Below are 25,517 nucleotides of genomic sequence, written 5' to 3'. Positions count from 1 at the left end.
GCTTAGCACTGCTGCCTTACAGTACCAAGGACCTGGGGTCAAGTCCTGCCTTGGGTGATTGTCTGTGTGGAGATTACACATTCTCCCCATTTCTACAAGCTCTCACAAGGTCTACAGATGTGAAGTAGTGGATTGGCTATGCTAAATTGCCTCATAATGTTCAGTTTGTGTATGTTAGTTGTATTAGACATAGTAAATGGACTGCTATGGGAGGTCTTTGAACAGTTAGAGCAAACTAGGACTGAATGGCCTTTTTCTGCACTGTAGCAATTCTATGAAAATTAAGAAAGGCAGTGTTATAACCTTTTCTTAGTATCATCCTGTTTTCAAAACTGCAGTGCTGCCAGACCTGTGAGAGAGAAGGGGAGGGAAAATTGTGGTATAGCGATCTGTAAGGATGATGGAAGAATGGAAAGCTAAGTGAGTGAGAGCAGAGAGAAGGCAGAGCTTTGATGGTAGGGGTAGTGAGGAAGGTGGGATAATGGAGCATTGTGAGACTGAGGGAATGAGGAATGTTCTGTTTAGGTCGCAGGGATTTTTATGAAATATTGCATTGGTTATTTCAAGAGAAGAATCCAACATCAAAGAACGCCTAGTTGTAAAACATGTGGATTTAAAGGGACCTCACAACTGTTGGGATGTGGTCACATCTGCATGGCAGGCATTGCTGCTTCTGATGACCCACCCCACTCGATTCCATTACTACACCCTGGGAACCCCTATGTTGTAGCTGAATATATGTCCACATGACTATATTTTCTAAAAAGGCAATGTCAATGTAAAGGAATAGACCATGATATAGCAGCTGTGGGTGGGGGAGCGATGGAATTGAGCATCTTGAATAATACACAGGATTTCAGATGCACCAATTACTGTACCACTTGCAGAAATGATGAGATGAAGTGAATGAATTCCAGGGACTGAGGGAGAGAAACCAGTGAGAGGATGGTGCAGACTCATCTTCAGAACTGGATTTGAAAGTTTAACTCTTCCTTATTTCCTCACATGCTGCAGGACCTGCTGAGTTTCTCCAACAATTTCTGTTTGTCTTTTAGATTTCCATTGCCTTCAGTTCGTTGTTTTCTTTTAGTGTACGAAGAATTCAATTACTTGGCCTGTGTGAAGCTTTGGCCCTACACAATTCCTTTCAGCGTGTTGGAGGTAATACCCGATTATCATTCATTCCCTTTCTGTCTCATTTCTAATGTTGAAAGAAAATTGTAGCATTTTCAAGAAATCTCTGAAGACAATGATCTGAATTTTAACACTGTCACACTGTTCCCAACCGCGAAATAGAAATTGTTAGCATCACATCTGCTTTTTGATGGTTCCCTTGGAATTACAAGGAAAATTTAAAGTGCTTGCGATGGGCACAGGGAATATGTGCAGTCACATGGTGGGGGTAGAATTTCAGTGGTGAAACTTGCTATTAGCTGACAATGCAGCATATTATGGGCAGTCTATAAAGGAGCCCATAGGTTAAATAACGTGGTTCTTCATCATTGCCAGAACTCTCATCTCCAACTTTGTTGAAATAACATCATACGTAATACATACTGAAAAATGGCATTATGTCTTGCAAATTCAAATTATATTGATAAATATTTCACAGCACATCAGTTTCAATTTATTCATGGGTGGATCATCATTGTTTGCTGAAACTAGCTTAATGAGCGAGCTGAATATACTGGCACATTTCATGGTTGGCACGCCTTGATGGCTTCATCAATGGGAATTAGGGACATTATCTAATTGTGAAAGAAAGAATGTTTTCCTTTGCTCACACTTTACTGAATATATTGGTGCCCAGTTGGACAGATCTCTCTGTGGTGTGTGCCTGAGCCTGTCGGCTCAGCAGGCCTCTCTTCTATGCAATGTGAAGGAAATTGTACAAGATCAACCATTGTGGGGATAATTGAATGTTGTAATGGAATTCAAAGCTATGAAAGGAGCTTGCCAGCCAAAACCTTGAGGTGGACACAATATGGATAGAGCTTTGACCTAAGACTGAAGTAACCAGGCTTTGGGCTGCAGCAGTTCTGTTTTTGGATTGTGTTTCTCCTGCAGGCTCAAGTATGCACAGTTATCCCTTTTTACACTCTAATTATAGTGTGTCCTTAACGCAGTCCTCAAGACTGCACTGTACTGTTAGACTGCTACAGCCTGGCTCCCTTGCCTCTCTAGCTTATTCTTCACTTTGAATAATTCTTTCTCACCCTCAGTAATGCTGCAAACTCTTTATTTATCCTGTGAAATACATTGTACTGAATACAACTCTCAAGTATAGCTTTCAATTCTTCAACTGTCAATCACATGTTCCTGCTCAATTGATGGCAGATTAGCACAATCATTTATGTCATGATCATTAAGAAATTTGTGTACCACTCTACTACAAATAGACCTGAGGCTGGCCTTTAAGCACCTTATTTTCTTACCTTAGCTAACTGTTCCCACCACCCAGTCTTTCCTGCTTTCCCCCACCTCCCCATCCACCCACACTAGTTCAAACTGTTCAAGATCCATTATACCAACTCTAAACTTTCTGTTATTCATCTAAACTTCGGTCCATGTCAATACCTCTGGGATCTAAGTACAGTCCACCCGCCAGTGTCCCTTGACCTACAACATGTGTTACCTCTTCAAAGCACTTCAGTAGGTTGGTCAAACATGATTTCTTTTCACAAACCATGTTGCCCTTCTGTGATTACCTTAAAAATTTCCAAGTGTCCCTGGATAACAGAATTTTCTTTATGACAAACGTGAACCTAAATAGCCTATAGCTTCTTGTTTCCCCTTCTCTTTGAAAGCAAGAGTCACATTCACTGCTTTCAATTTAATTTGATGGTTCCTGAAGGAGTTTTGGAAAATTAAAGACATTACATCAACTATCTCATTAAACACTTCTTTCAGGAATCTAGAATGAAGTTCATTGGACTAAGCACTTGCAAGTCAACAGGTTCAATCATTTATTCAGTGTACTTTGCTGTTATTGTGATTTTCCTGAGTTCCTCCCTCCCTTCCATTTTCTGACTTATCGCTGCTCTCAGAATGTTAATTTTATCTTCTATAGTAAACATTGATGAAAAATACCTACTAAATTCACTTGCCCCAACACCTCGTCCCTCACCCCTATCCCAGGCCCCAAGATGACATTCCACATTAAGCAGAGGTTCACCTGCACATCTGCCAATGTGGTATACTGCATCCACTGTACCCAGTGTGGCTTCCTCTACATTGGGGAAACCAAGCGGAGGCTTGGGGACCGCTTTGCAGAACACCTCCGCTCAGTTCGCAACAAACAACTGCACCTCCCAGTCGCAAACCATTTCCACTCCCCCTCCCATTCTTTAGATGACATGTCCATCATGGGTCTCCTGCAGTGCCACAATGATGCCACCCGAAGGTTGCAGGAACAGCAACTCATATTCCGCCTGGGAACCCTGCAGCCCAATGGTATCAATGTGGACTTCACCAGTTTCAAAATCTCCCCTTCCCCCACCGCATCCCTAAACCAGCCCAGTTCGTCCCCTCCCCCCACTGCACCACACAACCAGCCCAGCTCTTCCCCTCCACCCACTGCATCCCAGAACCAGTCCAACCTGTCTCTGCCTCCCTAACCTGTTCTTCCTCTCACCCATCCCTTCCTCCCACCCCAAGCCACACCCCCATCTACCTACTAACCTCATCCCACCTCCTTGACCTGTCCGTCTTCCCTGGATTGACCTATCCCCTCCCTACCTCCCCACCTATACTCTCTCCACCTATCTTCTTTTCTCTCCATCTTCGGTCCGCCTCCCCCTCTCTCCCTATTTATTCCAGAACCCTCACCCCATCCCCCTCTCTGATGAAGGGTCTAGGCCCGAAACGTCAGCTTTTGTGCTCCTGAGATGCTGCTTGGCCTGCTGTGTTCATCCAGCCTCACATTTTATTATCTTGGATTCTCCAGCATCTGCAGTTCCCATTATCTCTGATACTAAATTCATCTACTATTTCTGTATTCTCTGTTATTAATTTTCCAGATTGATGTTCTATAGAACAAGTACTTACATTGTTAACTCATTTCTTCCTTGAATATTCATAGAATTTCTTGCAGTCTGTTTTTGCACTTTTGACAGCCTTTCTCTCATACTCTAATTCATCAGTTCATTCCTTGTTGTGTTTCATATACTGTACAATCTTCTAAAATGGCACTTGACATGATACAACTATATTAATTTTCTTTTATCTTAAAGCAATTTTTAACATTTGCAGTCAACCATGGATGATGGTCTGTCCTTTGAAATTTTCTTTACTCCTTTGAATGCATTTATTTGGTGTATTCTGAAACATTCTCATGTCTGACATTTTGTCTATATTAACCTATTCTTTGATAATTTGCCATTCTATCTGTCATCATTACGCCCACTTCTAAAAATAGTATAACCCCTCTCCTCTCTCCCTCAAACTGCATTTAAAATTTAATCACATTTTGATTACTGCTAACTAGGTGCATCTTCACTATAAAATTATGAATTAATCCTATCGCAAAGTTCTATGTTTTTAGGCATATTAAAAGAGAGAATCCACTGCATGATGGTGTGAGGCCTGGCACACCACAAAACCCATCACTGGAATTGGCTCAGATATTTTGCCCATCTGAGAGCATGTCTGATGTTTCAAAAATGGCAGAGGTGGCCCAAAACCACATGTCCACTCGTAACTTCAATTTTGGAGATATTATCATTGGCTTGTGGATTATACTTGCTCAGTTTCTGGGAACAGCAGACCATTTGAATTTGATTTCCCTATTTAAATTTGATTTGGTAACCCTGTTGTGTGGAGCCTTGTGTGCTCAGAGCACACCAGCTCAGAGATGATCCATTTTTGTCTGTATTTCGTATAGTCAGGTTAGTCCTTTAGAAAATTGAGGTACCCCTCTGAATACAGTCACAGGACATCTTAGGAATGGAGGTTAGCTATCCTTTAGTAAGTGGGTTTCAGACTTGCTTTGGGAGCAAAATGTGAATTTTCAGTGGGGAAGGCTCCTTTATGCTTTCAGGTTAGGTCAGGCTACCTTTGTATTTGTTAATATGGAACAGATTGAATGAAAAATGTCGTAGGCCTCTTTGAACTGGCAAACCTGTCAAAAAGAGTGTCAAATTTGTCAGGATCAGACAAAAGTAATCAAACTCATCAAGTTGTATCAAACGTATAAAGAGTCATCAAATACTTCAAGATATGTCACAGCAGATTGTGGCACGGTGGATTAGCAGTTAGCACTGCTGCCTCACAGTGCCAGTGATACAGGTTTAATTACAGCCTTGGGTAACTATCTGTGTGGGGTTTGTACATACTTCCTGAGTCTGTGTGGGTTTCCACCAGGAGTTTCTGCCTTCCTCCTACAGTACAAAAGCTGTACAGGTTGGTGGATTAGCCATGCTAAATGTGATGTGATAGAGTAGGGGATTGGATCTGGGTGGGATGTTCTTAGGAGGGTCAGCTTAGGCTCAATGGGCCAAATAGCCTCCTTACACATTTCAGGTTTCTCTGTCAAACCTAACAAAAAGTTTTAAATTCGCTCATTAAGTGTCAAGGCCTGAGAAGAATGCTTAGGGCATGTCAAGAAATGGCAAACATGTCAAGAAATGTCAACACTTATTGAAGACCTGCCAAATCTGTCAAATAGTGTCAAATATATGAAGAAATGTCAAGGAGAAGTGTCAAAGTCATCAAGGTCTGTCAAAATGTGCTTTTGTGAAAAACAAGTAATTTTTCCCTGGAGTTCCATCTGCAGTATAGACAGTAATGTGAGGAAAGTAATTGCTCTTCCATCTGCATGCGAGTTGCATATTAAGTGAGTTGGTGGCATAATTGAAGCAAGAGAAGATGGTGGGGTAAGTGGACATTAAGTTGGCAACGGGGTATTTGAGTTCATGGGATTTGTATAGAGGGCTGTAGACAAGTGACATCAGGGTGATTGATGGATGGATAGGATACCTTAGTCCACAGGGTTTACTAAGGATGGGACATGGGTGAATGGATGTGAGAGAAAATGACTCAAGAAATGTACTATATTTTATTTTTAGCTTTAACTTTCTTTTTGCATAGCGCAGGATCCCCAAAGAGGGCTTTGTATGCAACCTAAATGACTCATCCTAGGTCTCCGGCCAGCATGTGCAATTAAGATCACTGCCTTAGCCTCTGCTCTACTCCAACCATCCCCAATGGGAAGTACAGGTGGCAATGTTTAAAGGTAGGATTTACAGAGTCGTTGATTCTCCTACCTAGGGACAGAATGATCAAAAATAGGGGGCCATAGCCCCTGTGTCTCAACCCACAATTGTGTTATTAAAATTTCAGCTCCTATCCACATCAATCAACATGTAGTCCATGTTTCACACTCTGACAGGATCCTTACAACTCCCCCTGGTGAATCAGCCTGCAAACACTGCATGGCTCTTGGCACAAGGGGATTGTGCCAGTCTTCAAAGAGAATTGTTCAAAGATCGCCTGTATGTTCCGGTTATTATAACAATGCATGGAGGCTGCAATTAAACATTACACATTAGACATGTAATTCACAGTTACATGAAATGAGTGACAGTCTAGCACATAGAAATAAGACAACATGAGAAAACTTCAAGTACTTTGAAGGCTTCAGCAGTGGCAGCTACAACTGCTTTGATAGATGCCTTAATGATAATTATACAGGGCTTCTAGGATTTAATTAGAACTTCACATACTGACTCAGAGTCTACAAAACCAATACTGAATTCCAAGCAGTGGTGACAGATCTTACTGTCTTTCATAGTAACGACAACAAATTGGCATCTTCGTAATCCCCACCCAGTACAAGGTCTGTGCATAATGGAGCTTCTGATTTTGGCCTAGCCCTCCTTGATTTAGCAAAAGAAAGGTTAACAAAGCTGGTCATTTAATAACAAAGACTTCACTGAAATAGAAGTGAACTCATTCCTTGAATGATTCAATATACCAGTCCAGACACTCAACTATGTAATTCTTAAGCAGTATCTCCCAGTGGTAGGATAGGAGATTAGGTACATAAATTAGCCAGCATAAGAGATTGACACATTTCTGATTACTCGTGGGATGTGGATATTGCTAACATTTATTGCCCATCCCTAGCTTGCCTTGAAAAGGTCATGGTGAGGTAGCTCTAGAATGACAGTAGTTCATGTGCTGAAGGTTGAACCACAATGCCCTTAGGGATAGAATTCCAGGATTTTGACCCTGTGACACTGAAAGCACAATGATATATTTCCAAGTCAGGATAGTGAGTGTCTTTGACGGTAGCTTACAGATGATGATGATCCCATGTATCTGCTGTCCTTCTCCTTCTAGATTGAAGTGGTCATGAGTTTTGAATGTGCTATTTAAAGATCTATGGCAAATTTCTGTAACATATCTTGTAGATAGTATGCAGAGTTGGCTCTAAGCATTGCTGGTAGAGGGAGACGATGCTTGTGGATTGGTGCCAATCAAGTAAGCTGCCCCTTTCTGATGGTGTCAGGTCTCTTGAGTGTTGTTGGAGCTGAAAGCAACCAAGTAAGTGCGGAATATAGGCCCTTTCCCACTCAATACTCTCTTCCATTGTGCAGGTGCTATAAAAGTTTGTATACGCATGCAAATAGATTCAAGAACAGCTTCTTCCTTGCTGCTATCAGATTTTTGAATGGACCTCTTAAATGTTAGTATTGATCTCTGTCAGCACCTTATCAGCAGCTGTAACTACTTTGCACTCTGTTCTATTAACTTGATGCACTCGTATAGTATGATCTGTCTGGACAATAACTTTCACGATATCTCATTACAAATGATGGCAATAAATCAAATCAAATAAAAATATTCCATTACACTCTAGGTTTGTACTTTGTAGATGGTGGGCAGACTTTTGGAGACCGGAGATGAGTTACTCACCATAGTATTTTCAGCTTCTGACCTGCTTTTGTAACCATCGTGTTCATGTGGTAAGTCCAGTTGAGTTTGTGATCAATGGTAAACCGAAGGATGTTGATAGTGTAGGGTTCAGTGGTGGTAAGACTGTTGGCTGTCAAGGGGTAGTAGTTGGATTGTCACTTATTGGAGATGGCCATTGCTTGGTATTTGTGTGGCATAAATGTTACTTGCCAAATGTCTGCCCAAGCCTGGATATTCTCCAGATTATCTAGCATTTGAAGATGGGTTGCTTCAGTATCTGAGGAGTCACAAATTATGCAATTGTGCAATCATTGACAACCATCCCCACTTCTGATCTTATGTTGGAGGGAAGGTCATTGATGAAACAGTTGAAGATGGTTGGATCTAGGACACTACCTTGAGGACTTCCTGTAGAGATGCCCTGGAACTGAGATGATGACATCCTGCAACCACTACTATCTTCCTATGTGCTCAACATTTCTCCAACCAACAGAGAGGTTGCTTCCTGCCACCTGTTGATTCCAGTTTTGGCAAAGCTTTTTGATGGCACATTTAGTTGAACATTACCTTGATATCAAGGGCTGTCATTCTCATCTTAGCCCTGGGCTTCAACTCTTTTGTTCATGTTTGAACCAAGACTGATGACATTCAGGAGCTGAATGGGTCACTCATCACTGAGCTGGCTATTGCTAAGCAGGTATCAAAAAATTACCCAATGAACAAAGGATGCTGTACACCTCATTTTTAGGTATTCCTGGTGTTACTCCTGGCATGGCCTCCTGCTCTCTCCATTGAACCAGCATTGATCCCTTGGCTTGATGGTAATGGTTAATTGGGGTCTCTGTTGGGCCATGAGGTTACAGATTGTGCTAGAGTACAGTTCTGCTGCTGTTGATGGCCCAACGTGCCTCATCAATGTTCAGCCTTACTTGCTAGGTTTGTTCAAAGTCTGTCCCATTTAGCCTGATGAAAGTTCCACACAACACAATGGAACATATTCCCAGTGTGACGATGGAACTTCATCCACACAAGGACCTTGCAGTGGTCACTCTTAGCAATGCTACCATAGACAATGTATCTACAACCAGCAGATTGAAAATAATGAGATCAAGTATCTTTTCCTTCTTGCTCGTTGCCCTGCCACTTGCCACAAACAAAGTTAGCAGCTATGGCCTCTACGACAAAGCCAACTCGATTAGTAGTGCTGCTGCCAAGCCACTGTCAGTGGTGGCCAATGAAATCGTTCACCTAAAGTACAATTTACCCCCTTGCCATTCTCACTGCAATCTCCCAAGTATTGTTCAACGTGGAGGTGCACTGATTCATCAGACAAAGGAGGATGGAACGTTGTAATCAGGAAGTTTCCTTGTCCGTGTTTAATCTGAAGCCATCAGTCAGTGTTGACGTCTGTCCAGGCATTTCCCTTCCAACCTGTATACCACTGCACTGCCACTGCTGCTGGGTCTCTCCAGCTGGTTGGATACATCATATCCAGGGATGATGATAGTGTCCAGGACAATGTAAGGTATAATTCTGTGAGCATGACTACCTTCAGCTTGACTAATTTGTGAGAGAGCTCCTCAAATTTTCGCACTAGACCCCAGATATTAGAAAGAAGGGCTTTGCAAGTTTTATGGTACTGTTTCTGCTCTTATCTTTTCCTTGGTCCATCCAGATTCAATTCTTTATTGAGGCTTTGTATTGATTGTTACAACTAAGTGGCTTGCTGGGCCATATCAAAGGACAGTTGTGAGTCAACTACATTGCTTTTGTTCAGGAGTCACATGTAGGCCAGACCAGGTAAGGATGACAGATTTCCTTCCCTGCTTTGTACCAAAAATCAAAAATGGGCAATAATTTCATGGTGATCAGTAGATGCCTAATTGCAGATTTTTTTTTGTTTTACAGCATTCAAATTCCACTATCTGCCATAGCAGGATTTGAACAAAGGTCCCCAGAGCAATAGCTGAATTTCTGAATTAATAATCTAGCAATAGTATCAATTCCCCTTTGCCTCCCCTTCCAGTGGAAGAAACTTGCTTAAAATTGTAGGATAGTATTAACAAAGATTATTGAGGAAGGTAAAAGCACTTTGGCCAGGTAAGCTTCATAGTGCATGTTCCTGCATGCATGCATTTGAGTTCACTGTACTGAACAACTATAGGATTTCACATTTTGCAAAATTGAGGTTATGTTCAGCTATATTTGAAAATGTTGGTCATAAAGAAGTGGTTTCCAGGAAGAGACAAAATAATGATGAAGAATGATTTTTATTACTAGTCTCAGATTATTTATTGAAAGTCTCCAATGATATCTTAATAATCCCTTACTCTGCTTCAAACTCTCTGTTTTCCAATTCTTTATAATATAGAGATGAAAGGTTTCTTCCCCTGCTTCATCTTCTTAGGCTTGCAAAGTCAGTAAGCCTCTCCACAGAGCAACATTTTAATTTGGATACTCTTGCTGGACTATAATACAGGCCTCTACTTCTTTTATGCAGGCATCGCAAAAAAGGCCCTGAATGCTAATGTTCGACTACATAATACTGTTTGTAGTCCCATGGGCCTCATTATATCCATTGCTGCCAATCTGTTTGCAGATACTGAATAGAAATATCATTAGCCATGTACAGCCTGGATATCCAATTAATCATTCTCGTACAATGCCTTATCTTACCAGGGCTGGTATACTGGTTTGAAACAAGATAACGTCATGACACCCGTTCATACAGAATAAGCAGATTGGTACCACATAATTTCTGAACATTAATGGAATGGAATACTTTCTGAGCAATAATAATAAAATAGATTACTAGAGAAGGGCTACAAATTGCTTTCTGCACCCAGCCTAGGAAATTGGGTGACTTACTTTTATTGTTTTATGGTTTCCACTGAGAAGCTAGTAAACATTTATCTTCTTGACTCGAGCATTATTGGTCATCTTCATACAGTAGTGAGTTGTTAAATGTGGCAAAGAATACCTCAAATGGCATGGAAAATCCCAATTTTTGAAAGTGTCAATGCATTACCAACCTTCATTGCTACAGACGCACTTGAGTTTTCCAGTTGGCAGTTTCATTGCAAAGGATCCTTCCAAAGAAGTCAACTAAAGTCAGAAAATTTGGAGAGTTACACCTTAACTAAGCTTAATAGTTGTCCAGAAAATTTAACAAGATCCTGGTAAACTATTAAATGAAGACCCAAGTCAACATTGAACCACCTCAAATATATCTTCGTCAACATCCTACAGCCACTGGTCCTTGATCACCACTCATTCCAATTAACCTGACATGATTCCGTACCTGAGATAATGGGAACTGCAGATGCTGGAGATTCCAAGATAATAAAATGTGAGGCTGGATGAACACAGCAGGCCAAGCAGCATCTCAGGAGCACAAAATTGCCTCTCTGATGAAGGGTCTAGGCCCGAAACGTCAGCTTTTGTGCTCCTGAGATGCTGCTTGGCCTGCTGTGTTCATCCAGCCTCACATTTTATTACCATGATTCCGTACCTATTGGCCATACCTTGCTGAAACAAACTCCTACCCTGCCTGCCAACCTGGTTGCCAAACATCTGTGGAACTGATATGCTGTGCCCACACCCACACCCACATCAATCTCATAGCACTCAGAATGTACAACCATGCCAGCACACACACACACATTATTCCCAATGGATCCTGGGAACTCCCCACTCCTCTGATCGGACCTAACCACACCTTGTACTGAACTTGCACTCCCCCTACCACACCCCATCATCCTGATTCACAAAACACCCCACCTCATCACTGACTGACCCGAAAGAACCAACACAATCCTGCCACCTGTCAGACACAATGTACCATCCCCAAGTGCCAAACTGAATACCCCTACCCCTGTCAGTCCTAAGCAATGATCCAATTACCTGACACCCTACTATCTACCTCCTGAAAATTCACTAGCTGACAACTACCTAGCACTCTAACCACCTGACTTATCTGGGACATCAAACACCTTGTACCCTATCCACCTTGCCCACTTGGCATAACTACTGCCTGATAAAACTTTGTCTCACCCACCCGACACCCTAATCCTTCAACTAACCACTGCCCTAACCCCCAATATCATTTACATACTATGCTTTTACAGAAGGTGCCAAAGTGTCTGCTGGGCATTTAAACAATAAATAAAAACATTGATCTTTACTAAACAGAATGTGCTTTCTACGAAGATCTTCTTCACTGCTGGATTTGAGAATTTCTGGCCAGTCTTGAAACAGGATACCCCTGACTAGGAATCTCCAGCATTGAAGCCATTTAAAAATAAGTAAATAGTCAGAATATCAGGGCTGATAGATTTGGAGGCAACTTGACATGATCAATGCTGACAAGATGTTTCCCGTCATGAGTAAGTCTGGCACAGAGCACCAATTTCAAAATAAGGTATCTCCCATTTCAAATGGTGATGAGACAGAACCTCCGAGTCCAGACAGCCACTAATCTTTGGAATTCTCTATCCCTGAAAGTGGGAAGTTGGGCCATTGAATCTTATTAAGATGCAGTTGGACTTGCTTTTGATTTTACAAGTTGCTGCAAAATCCCATGATATAGAAAGAGCAGAGAGGAAAGAGGAGTTAAGTTTGTATTTAGATTAGTGCTGATCTTTTGGATGTTGGGGAAGGCTTGATGGATCAAAAGACATAGTCTTTGTTCCTAGTTATGTGATAAAATCCATTTCCCTTCCACATAATTAAAATGTATGAAGTTCATTCTCAATGGTAGGATAACTCTTCAGTCAAACTATACAGCCCAAAGAAATGAATGTTTCTGGTTGGGGATTAGAGATAATGTGAACTGCAGATACTGGAGAATCCAAGATAACAAAGTGTGGAGCTGGATGAACACAGCAGGCCGAGCAGCATCTTAGGAGCACAAAAGCTGATATTTCAGGCCTAGACCCTCATCAGAAAAGGGGGATGGGGATAGGATTCCAAAATAAATAGGGAGAGAGGGGGAGGCGGATTGAAGATGGATAGAGGAGAAGATAGGTGGAGAGGAGAGTATGGGTGGGGAGGTAGGGAGGGGATAGGTTAGTCTGGGGAGGACAGACAGGCCAAGGGGGCGGGATGAGGTTAGTAGGTGGGAAATGGAGGTGTGGCTTGAGGTGGGAGGAGGGGATAGGTGAGAGGAAGAACAGATTAGGCAGGCGGGGACAAGCTGGGCTGGTTTTGGGATGCTGTGGGGGGACGGAAGATTTTGAAGCTGGTGAAATCCGCATTGATACCATTGGGCTGCAGGGTTCCCAAGCGGAATATGAGTTGCTGTTCCTGAAACCTTTGGGTGGCATCATTGTGGCACTGCAGGAGGCCCATGATGGACATGTCGTCTAAGGAATGGGAGGGGGAGTTAAAATGGTTCGCGACTGGGAGGTGCAGTTGTTTACTGCAAACCGAGTGTAGGTGTTCTGCAAAGTGGTCCCCAAGCCTCCACTTGGTTTCCGCAATGTAGAGGAAGCCCCATTGGGTACGGTGGATGCAGTATACCACATTGGCAAATGTGCAGGTGTACATCTGCTTGATGTGGAAAGTCACTTGGACCTGGGATAGGAGTGAGGGAGGAGGTGTGGGGGCAGGTGCAGCACTTGCTGCGGTTGCAGGGAAAAGTGCCAGATGTGGTGGGGTTGGAGGGGAGCGTGGAGCAGACAAGGGAGTCATGGAGAGAGTGGTCTCTCCGGAAGGCAGACAAGGGTGAGATTAGAAAAATGCCTGTAGTGGTGGGGTCGGATATAGATATTGAAGGACGATGTGTTGTATCCGGAGGTTGGGGGGTTGGTATGTGGGGTCTAGGAGGATTTTCTTTTGGCGGTTATTGCGAGGGCAGGGTGTGAGGGATGAGGTGCAGAAAATACGGTCGAGGGTGTTCTTGACCACTGCGGGGGGATGGGACGTTGTGGCCCTTGAAGAACGTGGACATCTTGGATGTGCAAGAGTGGAATGCCTCATCCTGGGAGCAGATGCAGCGGAGGCAAAGGAATTGGGAATCGGGGATGGAATTTTTGCAGGAAGGTGGGTGGCAGGAGGTGTATTTCAGATAGCTGTGGGAGTCAGTGGCCTTGAAATGGACATTGGTTTGTAGGTGGTTGCCTGTTTTTGGTTGAGTAAGTTTCTGAACAAAGCCCTCCACTATTTGGTATCTGCCTGAAGGATACATTCAATTTCCCCTCTTTGGATTGAGACATTAACTGAGAATGTCCCAGAGGTTCTGATTTATATTTATCAGGGCAAGCTCAAAGCAATTGGTGATAATGGGAACTGCAGATGCTGGAGAATCCAAGATAATGAAATGTGAGGCTGGATGAACACAGCAGGTCCAGCAGCATCTCAGGAGCACAAAAGCTGACGTTTCAGGCCTAGACCCTCTGACGAAGGGTCTAGGCCTGAAACATCAGCTTTTGTGCTCCTGAGATGCTGCTGGGCCTGCTGTGTTCATCCAGCCTCACATTTCATTATCAAAGCAATTGGTAATGTGTTTGATAGAGTGGTCTGAGCGATATATTGTTGGATATCCTTATGGGATAGGACAGTGGGATTAAGACAAACTGCTTGATTGCCTTTTATCAAAGCACAAAGAACACATGCATTTCTGAAAGCAAAATCTATTATCCGTAGATAATTAAGTGGCATATCATAGACAGTTTCACTCCTGATTTCACCTGACATTTCCATATTTGTATTCCCAGCAGACATCACTGGAGAGTACTCAAGATCTGGAAACCCAAATGTTTTTCTCCTCTAGCCGCTGAGCAATGATGTTCATAAAGGCACAAGGAACCATAATGTATTTTTGCCTAATTTCAGTTAATGGCTTTTATTTTTCAAATCTGTGAGCAATTTTGAAAATGTGAATGCAACACTAATCACTTTACCACCTTTACTTTGGTTAATGTACTGAGTTGTCAGTTCAAATTGTTATTCAAAACATAGGACCGCAGGAGGAAACTAAGCTGAAATTGAATAAGCATAGATAGCATGATTTGATCTGTTAAATTTATGACAGCTAATTATTTTGAGTTTGTTAATTATGAAAAATAGAAACACTCTATGTCAACCAGTGAAAAGGTATTTAAACACTCTGTGATTATTTGATGAAGTAGAATAGCTAAATTCCGAAGTAAAAAACTACAAGGAGAACACTTTCAACAAAGACCTATTATTAGGTTCTAGCATATTATTTTGTTTACTCCAACACTTGTATGGCATACAACTGTATTGTAAATATGACTGCATAATATTAGTATATTGTAATTAGTTTTCATCTAAATTCAATTTTAGTTTAAAATTTACAAGTTTAATGAAAATCCTCAATACGTTAAAGAAAGAACAACGTGTGCTATTGCTCTCCTTTTTTGAAGACTGAACAGAATAATTCATGACAGATCCCAGACTGAATTTTCCAAGCCCCTGAACAATGTGCAATGGTGAGTCAGTTGGGAAAATAAGGTCAAAATCAGGAAATATGAGATTCTCGATTTTGAGAAATGTCAGTTTTAACGCTCGATGAGAATCTCATGAGTGAACAATGAAGGGTTTATTTGCATGCATTAACATTACCTAATTATTACCTAATCTCACCTTATTTATATGCAAGTTGTTATTTTTCCAGGCAGTAGAGGGAAAGTAGATGAAGATAATTGTCTATATGTCAGTCTGAGCTTCTGACTGACTGCTGTGACTCATTGGTGTCTCTTCTGAGACGCAACCTTGGCCAACATTCCCTATTACCAAAGGACATGTTCCCTACAACCCCCATCCCCGATACAGATTTTGGAATCTGATAAGCTCCAGCTTGACTACAACAACATAATACATCTCCAAATCACTTTGAATAGTATTCACTGCTTCAACATTGCATTTTGGAGCTCGCTAACACCTTGTATTGCAATATTCCAAAGTAATTTTGTGTGCAGAGGCAGGCACCATTTGATGAATCAGAACGAAGCATATTTCCTAGCCTATATTTTTAATGCTAACTCACATTACATGTATGCTGACGGTAGGTATGCCTGTTTAACCTTGCTTCTTTGCACGTCGCCCCTCATCCAGACATGAAGACTTTTAGTACTTCGATCTTGGTTTGTTTTTTCCAGGGTAGACACAAACCGAAGCTGTTTGTCATGTTTTCCAGCAGTGATCAGTCAATGAGTTGAGCGCGTTGCCGTCCAGAACAGTGCCACACCCGCAGCAAGTGTCACAGCTTACTCGGCAATCTTGGCATGTGTACTTCAAACTAGCAGCCATGTCTCAAACTTTAAAGGGTAGAGTTCTCGGTCAAGTCAAGGGGGAGGGACTGTTGCCAGGCAAGAATTTCACCCCAGTCAGTGAACAGCATCATCTGATCACAGTCCAAGGGGGCTAGTCAGATGCCTGGGGCAGTCAAAGTTAGAGATTCCACAACATTACAGTGCAGACAATAAGCCCACAGTCAGACTTGCATGTCCAGTGCAACCATCCTGGGAAGTGACAGCAAATCAGTTGGGGACTAGCATGGAGAACAGTCAGTGGCCTGGTAACTCTTCAATCAGGATTGCCCCTCCAGAACATTTAGGCAGTTGGCCATGGCCTGTGGGTTTGTTCGCTGTAACTGTAGGAATACTATCAGTGGTCAGTGCAGCAGTGGGCAAGTTGGGCAGTCAACTGGAGTGATTGGACACAGCATGCTAGCATGCAAAGGGGACAGTAATTGTGAAGAGGGGTGCAACTCAATGTATAAGAATGGGAGATGATAGGACACTGAGCACTGTGGGTGAAGGTATTGTCATTTGAAATTACAACCCTGACTTTCATAGAGAAAGAGTGTATAATGATGTTTGACATAAGTAAGCCATTGGCCTGGGCCTCAGAGGGAAAGTCAAAGCCAACAACTCTTTTCCCTGTGAATGTCAGTGCTACAGCCTGGGCAGTGGGCTTTGCCAACCCTGCTGGCTAGCTCAGATATGGGGCACAATAGACTGCACTCATATCACATTGAGAGTTCCGTATCATTACTAAGTTGACATCAGCAACAGAAAAGGTTTCCATTCCATCAATCACCAAGTCATTTGTAATTATTACAGAAATATTGCATCTTAGAAATCTGTGCCAGATATGCTGGGAACTGCCATAATTCTTATACTCCTGAGTTATTTCAGATTCTTACTTTATTTCAATGGTTGGACGCTCTACAAGCATTAGGAGACAAGGTTCCCATGCAAATGTAACTAATGATTCCATTACACAATGTCCTGACTGAGGCCATTTGTTGACGCAATGAACACATTCTTCCACCAGGACCATCATGGAGAAGGCAGTAGGCCTCCTGAACATGAGTTCTGATGCTTGGATTAGTGAAGGTGTGGAGGGAGTCTTACAATACATTCCAGTCAGCAATGTACACAGGCAAAGATGAAATACAATGGGCTCTAAAGAGCTGAGAGAGCAGTATTCTTCCTGGCATGAAGATGGGACAATTAACAGGAGAAACATTACCATTAGCTTGATGGATTAGGGCCACTTCCAGTACAACGATCCACACAGGGTTATTCGATTCCAATTAATCTGTGTTGGATTAAGTCATCATTCCTTGACCCCTGGGTATTTGTTATTGCTTTAAATGCAAGCAGTCCATGGAGAAAATCCATCCTTTTTGTTTCTTCAAGTTGCTTAATAAATTATAACACTAATAACTGTTGGAAGACTTAATGACATGTGATACTCCCACATTCAACAATGAGAAAACCTTATGCTACAAGTGGCCATTCAGAGAGGGGATTTTAACTCTAAGGTTGGGTAGTTTCTGTATCTTCATTCTTATAGCTGCAGCCACATTGACAATGACTGTCTGTTAGACAGGTGGTGATTTAATGTATCAATATATTTGCAAATATACTCTTCCACTCACAATGATGTGACACTTGTGCCATCCTTGTGACCTCTGAAGATTTTCTTTTTTGCTAAATTCCACTTTGTGCGCAGTGAAGTTCTGCTATTGGTTGGCAGCATTTGACCTGGCTCACAGCTGTGCTTTCAATATAGTGGGAATACTAGTAGGTGCTGGCAGAGGAGAGTATTTCTGTAGCTGGTTAGTGTAGAACTGCAAAAGCAATGCTGTATAGGCATAATACATGCATAATGAGGTTAGCAGTGGAGAATTATCTGAGATAAATCGCAGCTGCTTGTGGAGAGAAATCCTGAATGAAACAGATTGAAATTGACAATTTTGTCAAAATTCATCTCAAATGGAATAACAATGACCAGACAGGGATTTTTCACTGTTTTCTCAGATATATTAGAACAAAAAGAGCCAAGAAAATTACAGTTCAGAAACTGGCCCTTTGGCCCTCCAAGCCTGCACTGACATGCTGCCAACAACTAAAACCCTCTACCCTTCAGGAGACCATATTCTTCTATTCCCATGCTATTTATATATTTTTCAAGATGCCCTTTAAAAGTCACTATAGTATCTGCTTCCACTACCTCCCTGGCAGCAAGTTCCAGGTGCCGACCATCCTCAGTATAAAAAACTTGCCTTGTACATCACCTTTAAACTTTGCCCCTCGCACCCTAAACCCATGGCTCCTGGTAACTGACTTCCACGCTGGGAAAAATCTTCTGACTGTCCAGTCTGTCCATGCCCTTCATAGCCCTGTAGATCTCTATCAGGTCACACCACAACCTCTGACATTCCGGTGAGAACAACCCAAGTTTCTCCAAGCTCTCCTAATGGCTAATATACTCCAGACTAGGCAACATCCTGGTAAATCTTTTCTGTACCATCTCCAAAGCCACTACATCCTCCTAGTAGTATAGCGGTCAGAGTTGAACACAATATTCCAAATGCGGCCTAACAACACCTTGCAGTCACGAACCCTTTTAACTCCCCCTCCCACTCCCTGGGTGACATGCCCATCCTGAGCCTCTTCCAAGGTCACAATGATGTCACCCACAAATCGGAGGAGGAGCACATCATATTCCACCTCGGGAGCCTACAGCCCAATGGTTGAAAAGTGGATTTTACCAGTTTCAAAATCTCCCCACCCCTGGCCAAAATCCCTGACCAACCCATCCTCTCATCCCCACCTCCTTGACCTGACATAATTTGCCCATCCTCTCTCCCACCGATCTTCTCTTCCGAAATCACTAACCAATCCCCACCACTGCCTACCTGCATTCACCTATCACCATCTCACCTACCTTCCCCAGCCCCAACACTCTTCTCAGAGTAAATGTCTATTTTTTAAGTTGGCTAGTTCAACGAGTAGAGCCCAAGGGCAATCCTTATTTGTTCTCTTTGCATCCATCATGTAGTAACCAGACAAGAGTACAATAGTTTCTAGTCTAATTATGGCATTATAACATCCAAACATAACATCAAGTACTTCAAGATTATTGTTCAGACTATACATCTCTGTATTAACTAAATGCTGAAAGTGACAAAGCCATCTGTGAAATGCATCGATAGAAGGAGATAGCCAGATATCTTTTTTCTTTGTGTGTTATGAATGCTTAGCTGAACATCAAGATACATTAACGGATTAGTTCAGCCGAGATTTATCTTCTCAGTTGAAGATGGAAATTCTTGTTTAGGTTTATTGATAGCTTGATAAACTATTCTTTCTTTGAACTCTTTTGTTCAATGTCTATGCATTTAATTGGATGAGGTTTAAGGGATAAAACAATATAAAGTGAGGTCTTGTAAGAGGACAACTCATCTTAGAAGGAGCAGGAGGATTGAGAAGAAAAGGAAATCAAGACAGAGGGAGTTGATGCTGGTCTGAGAGCTGACATAGCAGAATGACAAACCGACCTTTTCCTGCTGCCCTTTGTGAACAAGGCCTCCCTATGCTGCCAGATGGGGCCTCCAGTGCTCTGGACCTTCTTACTTCTCAGTGGTATGGTGACAGAATTTGGCACCAAGAGCCTCTCTCAGGACCACTGGCAGTCTTAGTTTTGGCAGCTGAGAGGGTCTGAATAGATTCCACAGATTATTCACCTCCATCCTGCAGCCACTATCCTTCATGGGACAGGAAACCCACTTCTGCATCAATTATGTGCTCAACTCCATGATATTGCGCTCTCCAGCCCATTTTCTACAGAGGCAAGTTTCTAAAAACAGAAAGAGATCCAGTTCCTATTCCCAGCCTGGGTGGCAAAAATCTACTATAAAATGTCACTTCATAAATGGGTCAAAAAAGAGAGATAATTCCATTTGAAATTAACCATAGCAGGGTGGATGTTTTCGAGAATTTTGATGCTAACTTCCAATAATCTGCCAATAAAGAATTTTGGCAACCAAAAGTGAAGTATGGAGTATGAATATTCCTGCCACTGAATGCAATTATATCGTGCAAGTATATCGGAGCAGGAGTGTACCATACAGTCCACCAAGCCTGCTCTGTCTTTTCATACAATTGTGACTGATCCTGGGCTCCAAGTCCACTTTTCTGTTCATTCCCCATAACCAATGAATCACCAACATCAATTATATGTCTATTCCAGCCTTAATTGTATTCAATGAGGGCCTGTCCACCACCCTGAGGATTAGAAAATTCCAAAATCTGTAATGCTTTGAGTGAAGAAAGTTTTCCTCACCTCAGTCTGAAATGATCAGCCCCTTATCCTAAGGCTGTGCCCCATAGAAGCAACATCTGAATTGTTAAACCCTGTTACGATCTTATGTGTTTTAATGAGATTACCTGTCATTCTGAGTTCCAACTTACTCAGCATTCTTTTCTTTTCAGGCTATCATTCCATGTACAGTGTTTACTGAACCACAAAACTATAAATTGGCACAGTGGTTAACATTGCCATCTCATAGCACCAGCAAGCCAGATTCGATTTCAGCCTTGGGCAACTGTCTATGGGAATTTTGTACATTTTCCCCGTGTCTGCATGTTTCCTGAGGGTGATCTGGTTTCTTCCCACAGTCCAAAAATATGCAGGTTAGGTGGGTTGCCCATGATAAAATTTGCTCTCCAGTGTCCTAGCCATGATGAATGTAAGGTTAACAGGGTGGGGTGGACGGCTGGGCCTGGGTGGAATGTTTTTTGAAGGTTCCATGCAGACTCGATGGGCCAAATGCCGTCTTTCTGTACTGTAAGTATTCTATGATTCTATGTATTTGGTAGACTTGTTTATTGGATGCATTTGAAGAGAAGGATAACAATTTTAAGCTCAGACCAATCGAGGTCAGTATGAAAGAGTGACGAGTGAATGGATTTTGTGTGAGAATGGATAAGGGGTGCAAAGTTTTGGATGGTCTCCATTTTATGAAGTATAGAATGTTAGAGTGCATTGGAAGAATCAAGAGTACAGGTGCCAAAACTGCTGTTCAATATCATTTAGCAAAACCTGTCCTGATCTACTGATTCACCAGACATTGATTTCAATTGCTGTTCTCAATTATCAAACTGGGGAATAAGTTGGGATTTTGTAGTAAATCAATAAAAATATACAATTGACATTGTTTAATCATAAGGAGAAAAATAGTCCCCCTGTTGACCAGGTGCCATCATATCTCTTAGTCATCTACCCTTTGTGCTGCTACACAAAATTTGATGCAATCTCATTGTTTCCAAATAATTTGATCATCTTCTAGCAAGAGACAAGATTTGTTGTGGTGCAGCTGAGAATGGAAGCTGCTGGCCTCTGATTAGCCTATAGTTTGCTCTTAGTGACACTCTGGCCCAGTGATATCATTTGCAGGGAAAAGCTTGCAGAAATGGTTTGCCAAGCCTTTCATGGAATAGCTAAGGTGGGTCTCTCACAAGCTCTCTGGCTGGCTGATAGAATTACTGCTACCATAACAAAATCCTTTTCAGGGCATTCAATGACACCACAGTTGAAACCTAGAGTGGAGAGTTTATATGGTGCAGTGGTAATGTCACCATCTCTGAGCCATGGGGCCCAGGTTTAAGTTCTATCTGTTCTAGAGGGGCATAATAGTATCTCTAAGTATGTTGATTAGACAATATCTGGAAATGTGCAGTGCAATGCAGTCACCATGCTGCTTTCTTTAGAGCAGAGAACGCTGAGGGAGGAACCTGGCTGACATGTATATGATAATAAGAGACATGGACAGAGTAGATAGGAAACAACTGCTTCCCTGATTTGAAGGATCAATAACTAAGTGGAATAATTTAAAGGTGAATGGCAGGAGGTTTAGACGGGATTTGAGGAAAACTATATTCACCCAGAGGGAGGTGTGAATCTAGAATGGACTGTCTGGAAGAATAATAAGGCAGGATATCTCATAACTGTTAAAAAAAATGTGCATGAGCACTTGAAATGTCATAACATTCAAGGTTATAGGTCAAGTGCTGGAAAGTGTGACATGTGTAGATAGGTTGATGCAGACTGAATGGGTTGAAGGGCCTTTTCAGATCGGTATGATTCTATGATTTTAAATATAACATACACCAGAACTCTGGGAAATCCAACAGCCCCATGGAACTGTAGAGCTCTCTCAAACCATTGATCTGAAGTTAATGTCAAAAGAAGCCATTTCCAAACTCAAAAGTTGAAGGGAAACCATAGGTAATTTAATCACATAAGCCTGCTCTATCAATCAATTAGATTATAGCAGATCTGTATCTCAAACCAATGCTCCATATTATTTTACGCTGCCCCTTCACAAAATCTATTCCACTCTTGAAATATAGATTTATCACAGCCTTTTAGGTGAACAGAGTTCCAAATTTTCATGACTTCTGTGTAAGAATGTACATCCTGATTGTTCACATCCTGATTGTTCTTCTGAATAATCCAGCTCTAATTTCACGGTCATAGCATTGTCCGCAATCTTGTTGAAGAGGCACAGGTCAAGTGAGGGGGCTGGAGAGTTGACAAGAGATAAATGTTGCTTCTTCCACAAAAGTCCCATTGAACTAAACAGGCAAGGCTTTTTCTTAGAATCCAGGGGCAGATATCCTGCCAGCCAAGCAAAAGTCAATTGCTCCTGCCACCAGCAGTATCATGGAGGAGGCAGGGACTGCTGTCGGAAGAACACTGCTGGAGTTCTCGAACAGAGGAGGACCAGGAATAGAGTAAGTGATTTTGCTGTTGTTTTTGAGGAGTGATGTTAACATCGAAGAGAGATGGAAGCAGAGGTGGAACTAAGAATGAGTGGGCTAGTTAATAGAGGGATGGCTCCAAGTGATCTCCCCCTATTGCCTGATACTTTATGCCTTCATTGGGTACAAGTGCCTTTGATTGAGGTAATCCTCTACTACACTGAAGATGAAAAATAACCTGCACACTTTGATCTGTCATGCATACTACAACAGGCCCAATTGCAGCAGGGTTAATCTGAGCAGTTGTGTGCTGGGACTCTTAAGTGATCCTTAACCATTCCTTAAGGATGAAATTCGGCAGTAGGATAAGGCCAGACTTTGAGACTAGAGATTGTCTTTAATTTACTGCCAGGTATTTTATTTTAACAATGCTTAAAAATGTCCAATAGCACTGATTATAACCAGATAGATGATAAACTGAATAATAATTAGATTAGATTCCCTACAGTGTGGAAACAGGCCCTTTGGCCCAACAAGCCCACACTGCCACTTGAAACATCCCATCCAGACCCAGCCCCTGATAACTCACACACCCCTGAACACTACAGGCAATTTATCATGGCCAATCCACATAGCCTGCACATCTGTTGAGCTGTGGGAAGAAATCCACACTGACTTGGGGAGAACGTGCAAACTCCATACAGACGGTCACCCGACGTTGGAATTGAACCCGGGTCCCTGGTGCTGTGAGGCTGCAGTGCTAACCACTGAAGTACCGTGCTGCCCCAATTATAGCAATATAAAACCATGGAACATCAATCTCTTTATTCTTCTGCAATAGAGTAGCAACATCCCATTGTATTCAACTTATTGCTCAGTTGGCTTAACTGGTTTTCCCATCCAGAGCTTAACGCTAGTTGTGAAGTTGGCTAGGTTTGGGCTTGGCACCCTCGTGCCTAATTAGATGCCCTTCTTGCTTCCCCAGTTGCAGGAGCAAAAGATCCTAACTCTTGTTATTGAACCACACCACAAGAAGTTTGTTCCGGATGCCTAACATTTTAAAAAGTTCAATTAGATCTCTTTACAAACCTTGATTGTCAAGAAAATACCAGGCAAGCTTGGACAATTAGTCCTTATAATCTCACTTTCTGAGTCCCACTTTCTACTTTTCCATTGAAATTGTGGTTCACCTCATCTACAGTCAATTATTGTACCTGACATGTTGTGCTCCAACATGCATGTGATAACCCAGAGAGGAGACTGACCAAGACTTTTCCACTTCTCTGGAAATTAAAACGATGATCTGACATCTGCAGACATGGCCAACTCTCTGGCTGATCTTACAAAGCCTGTCCATGTTACAATTTAGTGTATGTATATGGCACAGAAGTTGAAAAATGTTCCTAGTTTGTTAGCTATGAACAAGTTTTAGCACTTAACTTCTGAAAATCATTGAGGATTTTCAGCTTCAATCCTTGTTTTAATTATTAAGAATTGGAACTTTCAACTGAGAACCTTTTAGCATTTCGTGACACAAACAAATGTGACTAATGCATAATTACAATCAGAAAACCAATAATTATTTAACTTGATTACCAGAACTCAGAGCTATAATTAACTAGTGCATCACATAACAAAAGGAAATAACCAAACAATTATCCTGGAATGAAGAGATGTTTTCTCTCAGTTCTGTGTATAATACTTCACAGAATGATGACCATTGCAACATTGTCCAACTCCTAAGTGTTCAATGAATTTTCAATTTTTTTCCACTCTAAGGGAGGCCAGTAGTTAAGAGAACTGAATGATATTTTACTTTCTGCAAATAAGGTGTAACCCATTACCAACGAATAAGAAAGCTACTAAAATGATGTGAAGAAAAATTACTATGATCCCTGTGGGCACACACAAAACAAAATAATAAAGAATATGATGAGTGTATAGAACAAACTGCCAGAGGAGATGATGGAGGTGGGTACAAATACAACATTTAAAAGGGACCTAGATAGCTGTACAGATAGGAAGGGTTTGGAGGGATATGGGCCAAATGTTAGCAAATGCTACTAAATCAGATTGAGATGCCTGCTTCGTGTGGACAAGTTGGACTGAAGGGTCTGTTTCAATGCTGTATAACTCCATGACACCATAACTACCTGACCAAATCCTTTCAGGATTTTATGTGCTTCAATTAAGTCATCTCTGACTCTTCTAAACTTCAGAGGGCAAAAGCTAAGTCTATCTAGAATTTCCTTACAAGGTAATCCACTCATCGCAGGTATTAGCCTACTCGATGTTCTCTGACCTGTTTCTAAAGCATTAACATCCTATTTTATATTAGTTTCTTTATTACTTATTGTCCCTGCAGACTGACCTATTGTCATTCATATATTAGAAAATACTGTTCCTTCTTATCTGAAAGCTTTGCAATCTCTCTCCATTTAATTCTTATTTCTTTGTGTCTTCAGGAAATTTAGCAACCATATCTTTGATCCCTTTATTCAGGTTAAAACATTCATTCCCCTTGGCACACCACTTGTTACATTTAACAAATCAGTAAGACATTTATTGCTCCTCCCT

The sequence above is a fragment of the Stegostoma tigrinum genome, chromosome 6 (assembly GCF_030684315.1).
Source record: "Stegostoma tigrinum isolate sSteTig4 chromosome 6, sSteTig4.hap1, whole genome shotgun sequence".
NCBI lineage: Eukaryota > Metazoa > Chordata > Chondrichthyes > Orectolobiformes > Stegostomatidae > Stegostoma > Stegostoma tigrinum.
Note: the sequence above shows the minus strand (reverse complement) of the source record.